General features: G+C 34.3%; 1 long non-coding RNA gene across 2 annotated transcripts in view; it reads left to right on the top strand.

Annotated features, from left to right (window-relative positions):
* LOC123384509 overlaps positions 1-14,254 on the top strand; it is a 472,056-nt gene that overhangs the window by 98,468 nt on the left and 359,334 nt on the right. Inside the window, exon 4 of one of the 2 annotated variants that reach the window (XR_006595689.1) lies at positions 6,951-7,091. The exons of the other annotated variant lie outside the window; for it this stretch is intronic. This is a non-coding gene — a long non-coding RNA (uncharacterized LOC123384509). The remainder of the gene's footprint in view (positions 1-6,950; positions 7,092-14,254) is intronic. 2 annotated transcript variants of the gene reach the window in all.

Here is a 14,254-nt window from a genome sequence, read left to right as displayed (position 1 = left end):
AACTACCTCTGGTGAGCACAAGCACACATTTCTGTAGGATAGATAACAAGTGTAGTGTATGTAACAGGATATATTATTCTCAATTTCATTAGATGATTTTTAATTCCCTAATTATTAAAAGAATTAGGCACCTTTTTCATATTTGTCCTAGCCACTTAGATTTCTGCATTTTGTTAAGAGCCTGTTCAACTCTTTTTTGCATTTTTTCATTGGATTGTGGTTATTTTACTTAAGGAATTATAATCGTTGATGTTTTTAAATCTATTCTAAATAAAACACTTTATCAATTTCATGTATTATATTTTCTCACTCTATGGTTTGGTAGTTTTCTTTATTAATAGAGTTTTTTATCAACAGAAGTTTTTGTGTGTAAAAAATTAAAATACTTAATTTTATATTAGGAGATTTATCAATATTTCCCTCTAAAGGAGTACATTTTTTGTCTTTTAAACTTTTTTTATTGCCAAATTTCAAGAAGATATTTTCATATTTGTGTATATAATTAAACTGGAATAAATTTTAATTTATGGTATAAAGCATACTTTTAAATTCATCCTTTTCCATGTGTATACCCAATTGTCCAATAACACTTGTTGAAAACATTGTCTTTTCTCCATTGGTTCAATGCCATCTTATTTGTTAATTAATATCCCTATGTGAATGTATTTATTTCAAGGCTTTCTTTTCTGTTCATTTGATTTTTATCTAAGCTTTCAAACTTACCACATTCTTTCAATAATTTTAGTATTACAAGTCTTCAAATCTATATATTTTAATCTTCAAGAATGCCTTGGATATTCTTAGCCCATTATATTTTAGATTCAATCTGCCATCTTTAATGGAAGTTAGCCTTTTGTGTTTGAATTTTTTTGTGGTGGTACAGAATGACAGACAAGCGTCAGAGCTAAGACTTCAGTTTCTTGTTTGTTTCTTTGCTTTTGTTTTATTTTGTTTTGACTGTGTCACTATCCTTAGAAATAGCGTTTGGTGTAGTTATTGAATATTGTATTTCATTGTATTATTTATAAATGCAAATGGTCAATTAAAACTAAATAATCATAAAAATGGATTTAATAGGCCAACTCTATATACTTATTTTTCCATCCATCCATATAAGTGTGCAATTTATATGCATTGTATGCATATATACAATATATGAAATCATATTTATATTACATTATATCCTCATATCTATACCTACCTATACATAAATGTATACTATAGAAATATGTATTGTATAATGTATGCATGGTAGATAGATACATAGATGGACATATTTACATGTAAATATTTAGATATGTCAAAAATAATGACTTATTACACGTTTGAAATATCATACAGACTTAAAGTCATTAAATGATATTCAGGGATGACTACAATAAAAAATACAGATAATAGCAAGCGTTGGTGAGGATGTAGAGGATGTAACCCTTGTGACTGTCAGCGTGAATATAAAATTTTACAGCTACAACAGAAAACAGTATGGCAGCTCCATAAAAAGTTAAACATAGAATTGCTATTTAGTCCAGCAATTCCACTTTTGGGCATATACACCGAAGAAGTGAATGTAGGGTCTTAAAGAGTTATTTGTAGATCCATGCTCAGAGCTGAATTATTCACAATAGCCAAAAGTTAGAAGCAATCCAAGTGTTCATTCATGGATGAATGGATAAGTAAAATGTGGTAAATACATGCAATGGAATATTACTCGATTTTGAAAAGGAGGGAAATTCTGACACATGCTGCAACACGCATAAACCTTGAGGACAGTATTCCAAGTTAATTAAGCCAGTCAAAAAAAGACAAATATTTTATGATTCCACTCCTTTCAGGTACCTAGAGTAGTCAAATTCATAAAAACAGAAAGCAGAATAGTGGCTGGGGGAGGGAGGAATGGGAATCCTTGTTTAATGGGTATCAAGTTTTAGTTTTGCAAGAAGAAGACTTGTTATACAACAAGTCTTTCTGAAGACTTGTTATACAACAATGTGAGTATACTTAACACTACTGAACTACACATTTAAAAATAGTTACGATGGTATTTTTGTTATACATCTTTTACAATAATTAAAAAAATTTAAATGTATCCAATTATGAATGGAAAATATAAAATAATGTTTAGATTGTATAACACTGCATAATTTGTCAAATTTTGTACGTTTGTTATAGTGAGAATGCACTTCTGACTCAATTCCAGATGTCCATATGATTAGAGAATTGAGGGTATCCTACACCATAGGTGGTCCACATGTCACCAGAACCTCTTTGCCCTCAGAGATCTAACTAAATATAATCAGTTTGCATCCACACTCATAAATTTTGCAAATTACCAATATCTTTTGTTTTGTCTTACTAGTTTATGGTGTCATGGTGAGCCATTTTGTTTGACTGAAATATTGATCCAAGAACAAAATATGTCACATTCTCAAATTCTTCAAAAAACCCATTCCACAAATGTCTTTGAGTAGACTGACATTCTCAAGATTTGTCAGAGAGGGGAATCATGGCAACACAAAGGACTCTTAGAGGTTTTTAAGGCATAGCTCTTTTTAAAATGTCCATCAGCAGCTCCAGACTACCTGGTAGCATTTTCCTTTCAATCCACTCTGAGCTCTATTTTGTTGTACCATTTTTTTCTACTCTTTCTCTTTACTCTTCTTTTTTTGTCTACATTTTTAGGATCATAAGAGCAAAATTCTTCTCTCTCTTGTGCAGGGTATATTTATTTTACCATTCTGAAACCACATGTTAGGTGAAAGTGTTGGGTGAATTTTGCATGAGGGGCTCACTTTTTAAGCCAAGCAATCCCTATAGCACTTTTTCAAGCAAAGGCAGTGTTATTCCTCAGAGGAATCTGATAAATAGAATAATTTCCACATAGTTATTGTAAAAGAAAATTATTCTAAATAAAAAATTAGTAAATGCCATTCAGCTATCTAGGAGAAGAACCCATAATCCCGTTGGGATGTTGCAGAAATGCACAGTCATTAAAAATATAAGGACATATGGATATGAGGGTGATCTGGCTATGACATCTGTCACCCCATTGATCACCAAGGTTGATTTGGCTGATCTGACTGGCTAAGTGGGTGTCTCCTTCCTCCCTCACCACTCCACGTGCCTCCCTCCTGAAGCTGCATGCTTGGTTGAAGAGAATGACCTAGATAGAGGAGCATCAGTCTTTGGTCAAGCCTGTAGGAGTAGCTGCACTCCCCTGCTAGCACCTCCAAACAAGCTCTCAAGGTCATGTGTAGGCGAAGGTAGGGTAGTAAAGCTTCTAAGACTCCAGACACATCCAAATGAGGTGCTGTTGTGGCAGTCTGTCTTTATTTAAAACAAAACAAAATTAAATCAAATCAAATTAAATTATATGGCATGCAACACTGTATTTAAAAAAACGTAAAATATAAAATTGAAAAATTTTGAACACTTAAAAAGATTAAAGGAAAACATTTTAATAGATCTGAAAATGGCATGAAATAAAAAATTAGTAGAAAATTACTACCGTTCCTTAGTATAAAAGATAGGGCTTCACATCCTATCAAAATGATTTTTTTTAATCCTACTCAAATTAATAGCAGTATTTTGCTTTATTTGAAAAATCGGGCTTTTTTTCTCTTAAATAGAAACAAAACTGGAATAGCCACTACCACTGCTATTATTTAAATTTTTTGGGTCCTTCCAATTTATTTTAACAACTGAGCCATTAATAGTTATGAATATCTGAATGGAGGCAACTTACTATTTTCGAGTGATTGCGTATCTATTAAAAATAAGAGAAAGGGCAAACATCTGGTTTATTGTCTAGTACTAAAGAAATGTTATTAATTTTTGTGCATAAAATCAGATTTCCACGAATCCAATGTCACAATTTTTTTTAAGTTTCTAAAATCTTTATTCCTTTTAGAATAAAATATCTAATTAAATGTTTAGTATGTTAGAGATTATGCTGAACATTTTACAAAAAATATAAGTAGATATTTCTATCCACATTTTACACATAAAATGTTTTTCAGATATTTTAAGAAAATTACTCATGTTTACATAGTTTTCTAGTCAGATTTCAAACATTCCAACTTCAAAATTTTTCCTTTTTAATAATTCTTCCCCTTTCACCAAGTCCAAATGGATAAATAAAATTATTTCTGCCACAGATAAATTTAGAGGCTTAAGTATATTAAATGCTAGTAAAAATAAGGATACATTTAAAAGTATCCTTAATTTATTGAAAATATGACTCATTTATAATTTTCACATTTACCTCAATTCTATTTCGTAGCACAGGTGAGATCCTTATTTTAATGTGCGATATTAAAGAAGTAATGTGAAATGTCATCCCAAAGAAAAACTGCTTGTTTTTATCTAGTTAGAAATTTGGAATTCTCCGGAATTTAAACATATAGATAAACCTGGAGGCAAAATATTTTCTAAAGTTGTCCTTCAACACTGAAGTTGTTAAGGACAACTAAAGTTGTCAGAGCCTGTGATGCCTAATTTGAGTCACTAATGTCAAATGTCCACCATCCTGACGTGAATGTTTCAGTAAGCCTTCTTCTAATCATTGTCTTTGTGAAAGTATTTTCAATTTCCATGTAGAACAGAAAGTGCAAATAGTAGAATTGGCCCCAAGAAACCTTAAGGGCTTAGACAGGAAACTGAAATTTTCAAGTTTTAACTTTGATAGTAGTTCCAACCATTTGCTTTAGAAATAATATTTTAGGCCTAAATTATTTCAGTTAAATGGATGGCAAAATCCTCTGGGCTAACTCTAATCCTTTGCATAGATCAGTGTGATGTTACAATAAGATCGTGGTCTGATTCTTATCCTTAGGGCTTCCAGCCACATGTGTTATCCATTATAGGTCCAAGGCTTTTAATTGCAGAGCACAAAGACAATTACAGTCTGAAACAAACGATGAGAAAGTTTTATATACAATCCAGATTCTGATACTGCTTATTTGCTGCATCTGCTAGGCAAGGACATTATTCTCTTTAGCTCCAAAATAATTCTCTTCTTTAAGACACTCTTTTCTTATTTCCCACTTTCAAGATGCATGACTTTGTTTTTTTAAACAGCGTATTTATTTTTTTTAAATGTCACATTGAAGATTCTAAAATTGCATACATTTTAGGTGCCTATATATATATAATATATATATGTATACATACACACATATATGTACACATATATGTATACATACACACATATATGTACACATATATGTATACATATACATATATATGTATGTATATACATATATATGTGTGTATGTATATATATATGTATGTATATACACACACATATGTATATATGTATATGTATATATATATTTTCCAGTAATAGAATTTAGTGATTCGTTACTTACATATAACACCCAGTGCTCATCCCAACAAGTGGCCTCCTTAATGTCTCTTGCCCATCTATCTCATCCCCCTGACCCAACATCCCTCCAGCAACCCTCAGTTTGTTCTGTGTATTAAGAAACTCTTACGGTTTGTCTCCCTTTCTGTTTTTTTAAAAAAAAAAAATTAATGTTTATTTATTTTTGAGAGAGAGGGACAGAGTATGAGTGGGGGAGGGTCAGAGAGAGAGGGAGACACAGAATCTGAAGCAGGCTCTAGGCTCTGAGCTGTCAGGACAGAACCCGATGCGGGGCTCGAATTCACCAACTGCGAGATTGTGACCTGAGCCAAAGTTGGATGCCTAACTGACTGAGCCACCCAGACGTCCCTCTCCCTCTCTGTTTTTCTATTATTTTTGCTTCCCTTCCTTGAACAGATGTTCCTCTGTTTTGTATCTTGAATTCTGCATATGAGTGAAATCATATTATATTTGTCTTTATCTGACTGACTGACTTTGCTTAGCATAGTGGAACTCTAGTTCCACCCACGTTGTTGCAAATGGAAAGATTTCATTCTTTTTTAATCACTGAGTAACTTTCCATTGATTAATATATACCACGTCTTTATCCATTCATCTGTCAATGGATATTTGGGTTCTTTCCATACTTTGGCTGTTGCCGATAGTGCTGCTATAAACATTGGGGTGTACGTGCCCCTTCGAAACAGCATTCCTGTATCCTGTGTATAAATACCTAGTAGTGCAATTGCTGGGTTGTAGGGTAGTTCTATTTTTAATTTTTTGAGGAGCCTCCATAGTGTCTTCCAGAGTGGCTGCACCAGTTTGCATTCCCATCAGCAGTGCAAAAGGGTTCCTCTTACTCCCCATCCACACCAACATCTGTTGTTGCCTGAGTTGTTAATTTTAGCCATTCTGATATTCAGAGCGCTCTTTCAGTTGAGCTTGGATGTATTTTGCCTACTTTTTTCTATTTTTTTTTCCTTTTTCAGTGTTCACTGAAAAAGGGAATCCCAACATTGGTTCTAGTGATAGCTCTTCTGTGGTGGACCAAAGATCTCTTTCATGGGTTTTTCTGTCTAGTGCAAACCAATTTGCATAGCCGTCAGTATATTGTATACTTTGGATTCAATAATGTGAATAATTCTACACTCCTAAGATATGTGTTGATTTACCTGCTGATGTATTGTTTCTAAAATATTACCATGTAGCCTAATCTCAGCTATCTGAAATAATTCATAAAACCAGAACTCATTGTCCTAATGTTATTTCTAGCTATCTAAGCAGTAACTGTTTCCTAACTTTCTCTTGCTATCATGGGTTAACTGGAATATTATTGTATCATTTTTTAAATGTTTATTTATTTATTTTGAGAGAGAAAGAGTGAGAGAGCCAGAGAGACAGCAGGGGAGAGGCAGAAAGAGAGGGAGAGAGAGAATCCCAAGCAGGCTGTGCACTGCCAGTGCGAGCCTGACACGGGGCTTAATCTCATGAACTGTGAGATCATGACCTGAGCCCAAATCAAGTCAGACACTTAACTGAGCCACCTATGTGCTCCCTTATGATATTAATTTTATAATATTTTACACAGCAAAAGAAAACTTTTCTATGAAATGACTGATTCTCAACCTACTTGCCCAGTTACTTCTAAATCATTTGGTGTTCCAGAAGGAGTCTTTGAAGAATCTGGGTTTCAAAGGTCTCAGACCTTCTACAACCTGCCTGTGAGGAGGTAAGAGAGTGTTGAGTGAAGGTAGTCACCTACAGGTACAAGAATTGCCATTAGTCATGTTTATATGGTCAACACCCATACCAAGAAAAGCAGGTCAGGCAACCATGGGTTGATACTGAGCTCTTCTGTTGGCATGGGCCCAATTCCCTCCTTGCCCTGATATCTTTTTTCATGAGTGTATACCCTAGCATCCCTACTCTCCCTCTTTTCCGCCTGCTTCCACAAAATTACTTGTAATGTTTTGAAATTTAAATGATATCTAAGTCGAGAGATGTTTGCTTGTCTCCCCCCCCCCCCGCCCCATTTGTTCTCTTTGTTCTAATATGGCCCCTTCATGCTAATAATTTGTGTTCTTCCTGTCTTGGAAATTCTCTTTGATTTTTTACTTGATAATTTCTATCGATTTTCTTTGCTCTTTCTCTGTTACTGTCTTAGTTTCTTTGAGCTGCTATCTAAAAAGACCACAGATTGGGTAGTTTATATACAGCAAAAATTTACATCTGGAGACTAGGAAATCCAAGGTAAGGTGCTAACATGATTGGGTTCTGGTGAGAACCCTCTTTGCACTTCACGGACAGTGTCCTTATGTGGTGGAAGGGGCAGGTTCATTGTCCGTGATATCTGTTTTGAGGTCACTAATCTCATTTATGAGAGCCCCTCCTTCATGACCTAAGTGCCTCCCAAGGTTTTACCTCTTACTACCATCACTGTCACTTTATGGGTTAGGTTTCAACATATGAATTTGGGGAAACACAAACATTCAGTTTTTAGCAATCACCTATAACTCCCTAGAATAATCTAGGTCTGACCTTTTTTCTCAGGTATTTTGGCTTTAAATTTTGGGAGATATTTTCAAAAGACTCATTTAACCTTTCTTTTTATTAGTCATGTAAACAATTTCCAATGCTATTTCTTTTCTCATTTGTGTAATTTTTCATTCTAATATATTCCATGAAGGTGATAATATCTCAAATATCTCAGAATGCATTAATTGTTTATGATCAGTCTTTATTTTGCCATTCTTATGTGTGTGCACTTGTATCTTATTTTTTAATATGTACATGAGATTTTTTATAAAAAATTCTAGAGCAGTTTTAAATTTACAGAATTATTGCAAATATTAAGAGTTTCCATATACCTATAACCTGTTTCCCTGTTATTGATATATTACAACAATGTAGTATATCACAATTAATGAATCTCTTGTGATACATTATTATTAAGTAAAGTCCATATATTATTCCTACACCCACAGTATTTTTCTCATATCTTTTTTTTCTCTTCTAAAATCCCATCCAGGAATCCTTGCTTCAGCAGCACTTATACTAAAATTCCATCCAGGATATCAAACTACATTTAGTATTCATGTCATCTTGCCATCGTATGCTCCTCTATCTATATTTGCTTCCTAGGACCGCTGTAATAAATTACCACAAACTGGCCACTTAAAAACAAGAGAAATTTATTTTACCATCATTTTGGAGGCTAGAAGTATGAAATCAAGGTGTTGGCAGAACCACACTCTCTCTAAAGCTTGAGGAGAGAATCTGTCTCATGCCTCCTTCTTAGTTTTGTTGCTGCAAGCAATCCTTGGCTTTCCTTAGCCAATAGATGTAACACTCCAATCTCTGCCTCCGCTTAGGTTACATGGCCTTCTCCCTTATGTGTCTTTGTCTGTTCTTCTCTAATGAGGACACCAGTCATATTGGAGTTTTCTCTAGTATAGTAAATTGGAGGCTTAGGTAATATCTTTCATAACATTCTTCTCTTTCAGAATATGACTTTAATGCTCTAAGTTTCCCTCTAAGTACTGTGTTCTTTACATCCCACAAATTGTGATAAGTTCTCTTTTTGTTTTTATTCCTTTCAGAATACTTTGGAATTTCTCTTGAGACTTTTCTTTGACTCGTGCTATTTAGAAACCTGTTGTTGGATCTCCAAATATTTGTGCATTTTCTAGCTATCCATTATTATTGATTTCTAGTTTAATTCTCTTGTGGTCTGAGAACATACTGTTTGATAGCTATTCTTCTAAATTTCTTAAAGTGTGTATTATGTCCGAGAATGTGGTTTTTTTTTGAATGCTTCAAAAGAATATGTTTTCTATTGCTGTTGGACAGAGTAGTCTATAGATATAGACTACTTGTGAGCTTCAAAAGAGTATGTTTCCTATTGTTGTAGGATGTAGTAGTCTATAGATATAAATTATGTACAGTAGTTTAAAGTGCTGTTCATGTCAAGTATATTCTACTGATTTGTCAGTTACTGAAAGAGGACCATTGAAGTTTCAACTATACTAGTGGATTTGTCTGTTTCTCCTATGTTTTATCAATTTTTACTTCACCTATTTTGGCACTCTTTTAGGTATATACACGTTTAGAATTAAAATACTTTCTTGGAGAATTGATTCTTTCTTTCATCATTAGGTAATATCAATATCCCTGATGATCTTCCTGATTTGGATTCTGCTATATCTGAAATTTTCATAGGTAATACAGCTTTTGGATTTATGTATCTTTCTCCATTCTTTACTTTTCAACTTTATGAGTGCTAACATTTAAAGTAGGTTTGTACACAACATGTAGTTGGGTCTCTCTTATTTTGTTTTCCTAGTCTGACAATCTCTAACTTTTAATTGATATATTTATATGATTTACATTTAAAATGGTTATTGACATAATTGAATTAATATCTATCATGTTTCTCTTTTCTATTAATTTATTTCTTTTGTTTTCCTTATTTTATATCTTCTCTGCTGTTAATTGAGTATTTTATTTGATCCCACTATAACTGCTCCCTTAATATATCAATTATATTTATTTCTAAAAAAATTGTTAATGATTTTCTTTTGCAATACACATTTTTAACTAATCTAGTTTATCTTTAAATGACACTATATCACTTTATAAGTAGTATAAGTAAGTATATAGATAATTCTCAATTTCTCCTACACATATCTTCAGTCATCACTATCATTCATTTCACTTATTCATATGCTGTAATCATCCAGCGCATTGATACTATTACCTCAAACAAACAGTTCTCTTTAGGTTAATTAAAAATAATAAAAATTTAAAAAAATTTTTCATTTATTCTTTCTCCCACACTCTTCCTTTCTTTATGTAGATCTAAGTTTTTAGTCTATATTATTTTCCTTCCACTTAAAAAGTCTTTTAAGAGTTCTCACAGGGCAGAAAAAATGTAAGTTGGGAGTAAGATTTTTACATGTTGTGAGTTTTTTTTTTACAGTAGAAGTGAGTACATTAATTTGTAAGCAGATCATTTGCAGATTCTCTTCTTTTTCTTTAAGAACTTGTTTCTTTAATTTATCTTGGTGTTTCTCTTTCTTGGCATATGCTTTTCCTGTGTAACCTTGTATATTTATATATCTGGTTTAATTTAAGAAAGAATGACTGGTTGGTTACTTTTTGTATTCAGTTGCATTTTCTCTGCTACTATGATATAAGTTTGTTTCACCAAAAAGTTTTGTCCACAAATTAGAATACTTTTCTGGGGCTCCATGGAAAGGCATGGTGGCTCATGAGCTTTCATTGAATGAGAAGGTGGCCTTATACTGACACCCCTCAAGTGCTGATTACACTGATTCCCCAATGAAAAGATAATTATTCTAGATGTGTCAATACCGTGCCAACAGTATTATTTTGTGAAGGTAGTTAATTTTATTTATTTAAAGAAAGCTGTCTATTATGTGCCTAGGTGATAAATGACACTGTAATGAAGTCCTGTTGGCAGACTTTCAGTTAATGGAACTGTTTTCATAACCTCTTCTCACTTCACACTCCTGTATTCAGTCCATGTCTCTCTGAAGTTTCCCCTTATCCTGCTTTTTCTTTTCTGCTAGTATTCAGTACTTAAAAATATTCTGGTTTGAATAATCTGCTAACAAGCCTCTATTCCTTTTCCAGCTTTTGGGAATGTGCTTATCTTTCCATATGATCTTGTATCTCTACTTTAAGCTTCCCCAATCTCTCTCTTCTATTTCTGCCCCACCCCATTTGATTTGCTTTTAGAGATTTGCCCACATTTTTATTCCTTTACTCTCATATTTGAAGAGAATCAAGTTGAATAGGTGCAAAAGGACTCCATGCCTTGTATCTGAATATTCTTGTATTTTTTGATGGAAATTTAAGTGACATTCTTTGGCCGTTCTATATCATGTAATGCAGCCCTGCTGTGTAGTCACAACAAAAATTACCAGGGCACAAAGCTGGATTTGGAAGAACATAATGGGTTTTGCTAGGGCATTGCCTCCTTGATATATAGTTTCGTGTCTTCAAAAATATTAGCACTGAATTACATATTCTGTTTCCTATTAAGTTATTATTGTTGATGTACATTTATTTGTAGCTGCAAACTGAATAATAAATTATAGATTTGCATGCACACATACATTACCTTTCTTCCTAGATTAAAAGTTCTTGAGGTATTGGATCACATACTCCTCATATTTGCAAACCATAGAAGTAAAAGCTTTAATATTAAAAAAAATTCTAATGCAGATAACATTTCCAATGGCAGTGAGCAAAGCTGAAGAATTGAAAATAGCCTCTTTAAATCTCCACTCATGTGGTCTATTAATATTAAGTTCTTAACAAAATGTCTTCTGAACAAAGATTAGTGTGTTTAGCATACAAAGAAATAAGTTATTTTAATTCCCAAAGTTCTTATTCTCCTGCTATCAGGGTTTAAGCAACAATGGTGCCCTTCCTTTCACAACCCCTGCCCTCTTGTACTACCATCTCTCACATTGCCTGTGCTGCCTTTATGCAGACTAATGTACTCGACAGTGGATATGATAATCATGATTCCTCTTGGCTCTCAAATTGCTGCTTCCCACAGTTATGTATACATATAAACAAAATTATAGAAGTGTGATCGGCTTTTAGGCATCTTTTAAGCACATCTGATATGCTCGAGAAAAAGCTTTTATTCCTCCTTCTGCTCTGTCCTAAACACAAGAGCTGGCTTTCTGGTTCATTTCTCCAAGTTCTGTGACACCAGAATTATTTTAGCAACTTCTTTACATTTAAACATTTATTAGGGGAGCTGGAACTCACCTTTTTAGATTGATGATCCACTAAGTATAAAGGGACAAGGATAAGTAATATCACAAACTGAAATATTATGTGTAGTTCTGAAAGATGAAAAGTTAAATCATTCTCTTATTTACTTACTCAAAAGAACTTGTCTTAGTTAAATTATTTTATATGAATGAAGGAAGATATAAACACAGTTTTGTCTGATTATCCTTCTTTCTTGGCAAAATTATCAGAAACAACTTTCATTTAAAAAGTTTTATGCTCTAGACAGAAGGTAGGACTTCTGGGAAAGATGACAGAGTAGGAGGATCTTAAACTCACTTCATCCCATGGCTGCAACTAGATAACACCCACATCAGTTTAAATAACCCAGAAAACAACCCAAAGGCTGGCAGAACAGACTCTCCATAGCTAAATGTGGAGAAAGGCCACACTGAAAATGATAGGAAGGACAGAAACATGGTTGGGAAACAAGAAAACCTGTAAGATTGTCCATGGGAGGAAGGGCTACTACAAGCATGGAGAATGGAGAGGAGCATACCACACATTGGGCACCCCAGGCATGAGGGACTTGTTCTGGGAAGACAAGTCTCTATAACATTTGGCTTTGAGAACTGGAGGTACTTAAATTCTCAAAATCTTATAATCAGTGAGGCTTAACAACTAAAACTTTAAAAATCAGTGGCTTTACTTTGGGAGAGTAGAGGGTGAGAGGAAACTTAGTCCCCACCCTTAAAGACATAGCACAATAAACTGCTCCACTGAGATATAGCATTAGGGCAGCAGTTTGAAAAATGCCTAGGATATACAAAAGGGAGATTTGTTTCTCCTTGTGTAATCTCAGAGGTGTGCTGGAGGTGTAAGGATCTTTAGGAGACTTCTCCAAGAGCAAAAGAGTTTGTAGGTACCACATCTCTCCCTTACCCGTAGCCTAGATACAGAGACACTTTTGGGAACCAGCACAGCATAAACACTTTTACCTACATTGCTGACAGCATGATCCACCACTACACTTTTCTGTGGACTAGCCCCCTCCAACCCGACCTTGACATAACTACATCCAAAATGGGGCCACAAATGTGACATTGTGCAAACAACCCTGACAGGGGCCAGTACCAATCCAAAGTGACTTCTGCCCTAGGGAGAGGGAAAGATAACCATGCACAGCAGTTTGACTGCAGCTCCAGCTGTGGTCTTGGACAGACATCTGGTTTGACTGCAGGCCCCACCCACAATGAAAGCCATGGGACAACACAGGAAGAACACTTTGCAGTTTGGTGCAACCAAAGCTCTGGAATATTCCAGGTCTGACCCCACTGTAGCCCAAGGTGGCCCAAGACTGACCCATTAATAACACAGGGACTAAATCCTGCCTATACCAGACAAAGAGAGCCATTGCAAATGCCTGGACTGAAGGCTCAACCACAACAGTAGTGTACATGCAACACATAAGCAGAAACCCCTGAAGTACCAGGCTTTTGTGAATAGGGTACATTGCATTTCAGGACACCACATTATTTCTTCTTAGGACTACTACTTTTAAGAGTAGGAGATGTAACTGACTTTTCCAACATGGAAACAAACCCAGAGAATTAGTCAAATGAGGACATGAAAGAATATATCCCAAATAAAAGAACAGGACAAAATCACAGCAGGTGAATTAGATGAAATGGGGATAAGTAATATGCCTGATAGAGAATTTAAAGTAATGCTCATAAAGATACTCATTGGACTTGAGAAAAGGGTGGAGGACCTCAGTGAGACCCTCAACAATGAGGTAGGAAAAATAAAAAAGAATCAGTCACAGATGAACTCAATAACTGAAATTGAAAATATACTAGTGGAATAAATAGTAGACTAGAGGAAGGAGAGGAATGAATTAGTAGCATGGAGAATAGAGTAATGGAAAGCAATCAAGCTGAAAGGAGAAAGAAAGAGATTAATAAAGAATGAAAATAGATTAAGGGAACTGAGTGACACCATTAAGCATAATAAAATTTGCATAATAGGGATCTCAGAAGGAGAAGAGAGAGAAAAGGGAGCAGAATATTTATTTTAAGGAAGAGTAGCTGAAAACCTCCCAATTCTGGGGAACGAAGCAGA

The sequence above is a fragment of the Felis catus genome, chromosome A3, assembly GCF_018350175.1.
Source record: "Felis catus isolate Fca126 chromosome A3, F.catus_Fca126_mat1.0, whole genome shotgun sequence".
Lineage (NCBI taxonomy): Eukaryota > Metazoa > Chordata > Mammalia > Carnivora > Felidae > Felis > Felis catus.
The sequence above is the reverse complement of the archived record's forward strand: the minus strand, read 5'-3'. Positions and strand labels throughout refer to the sequence as shown.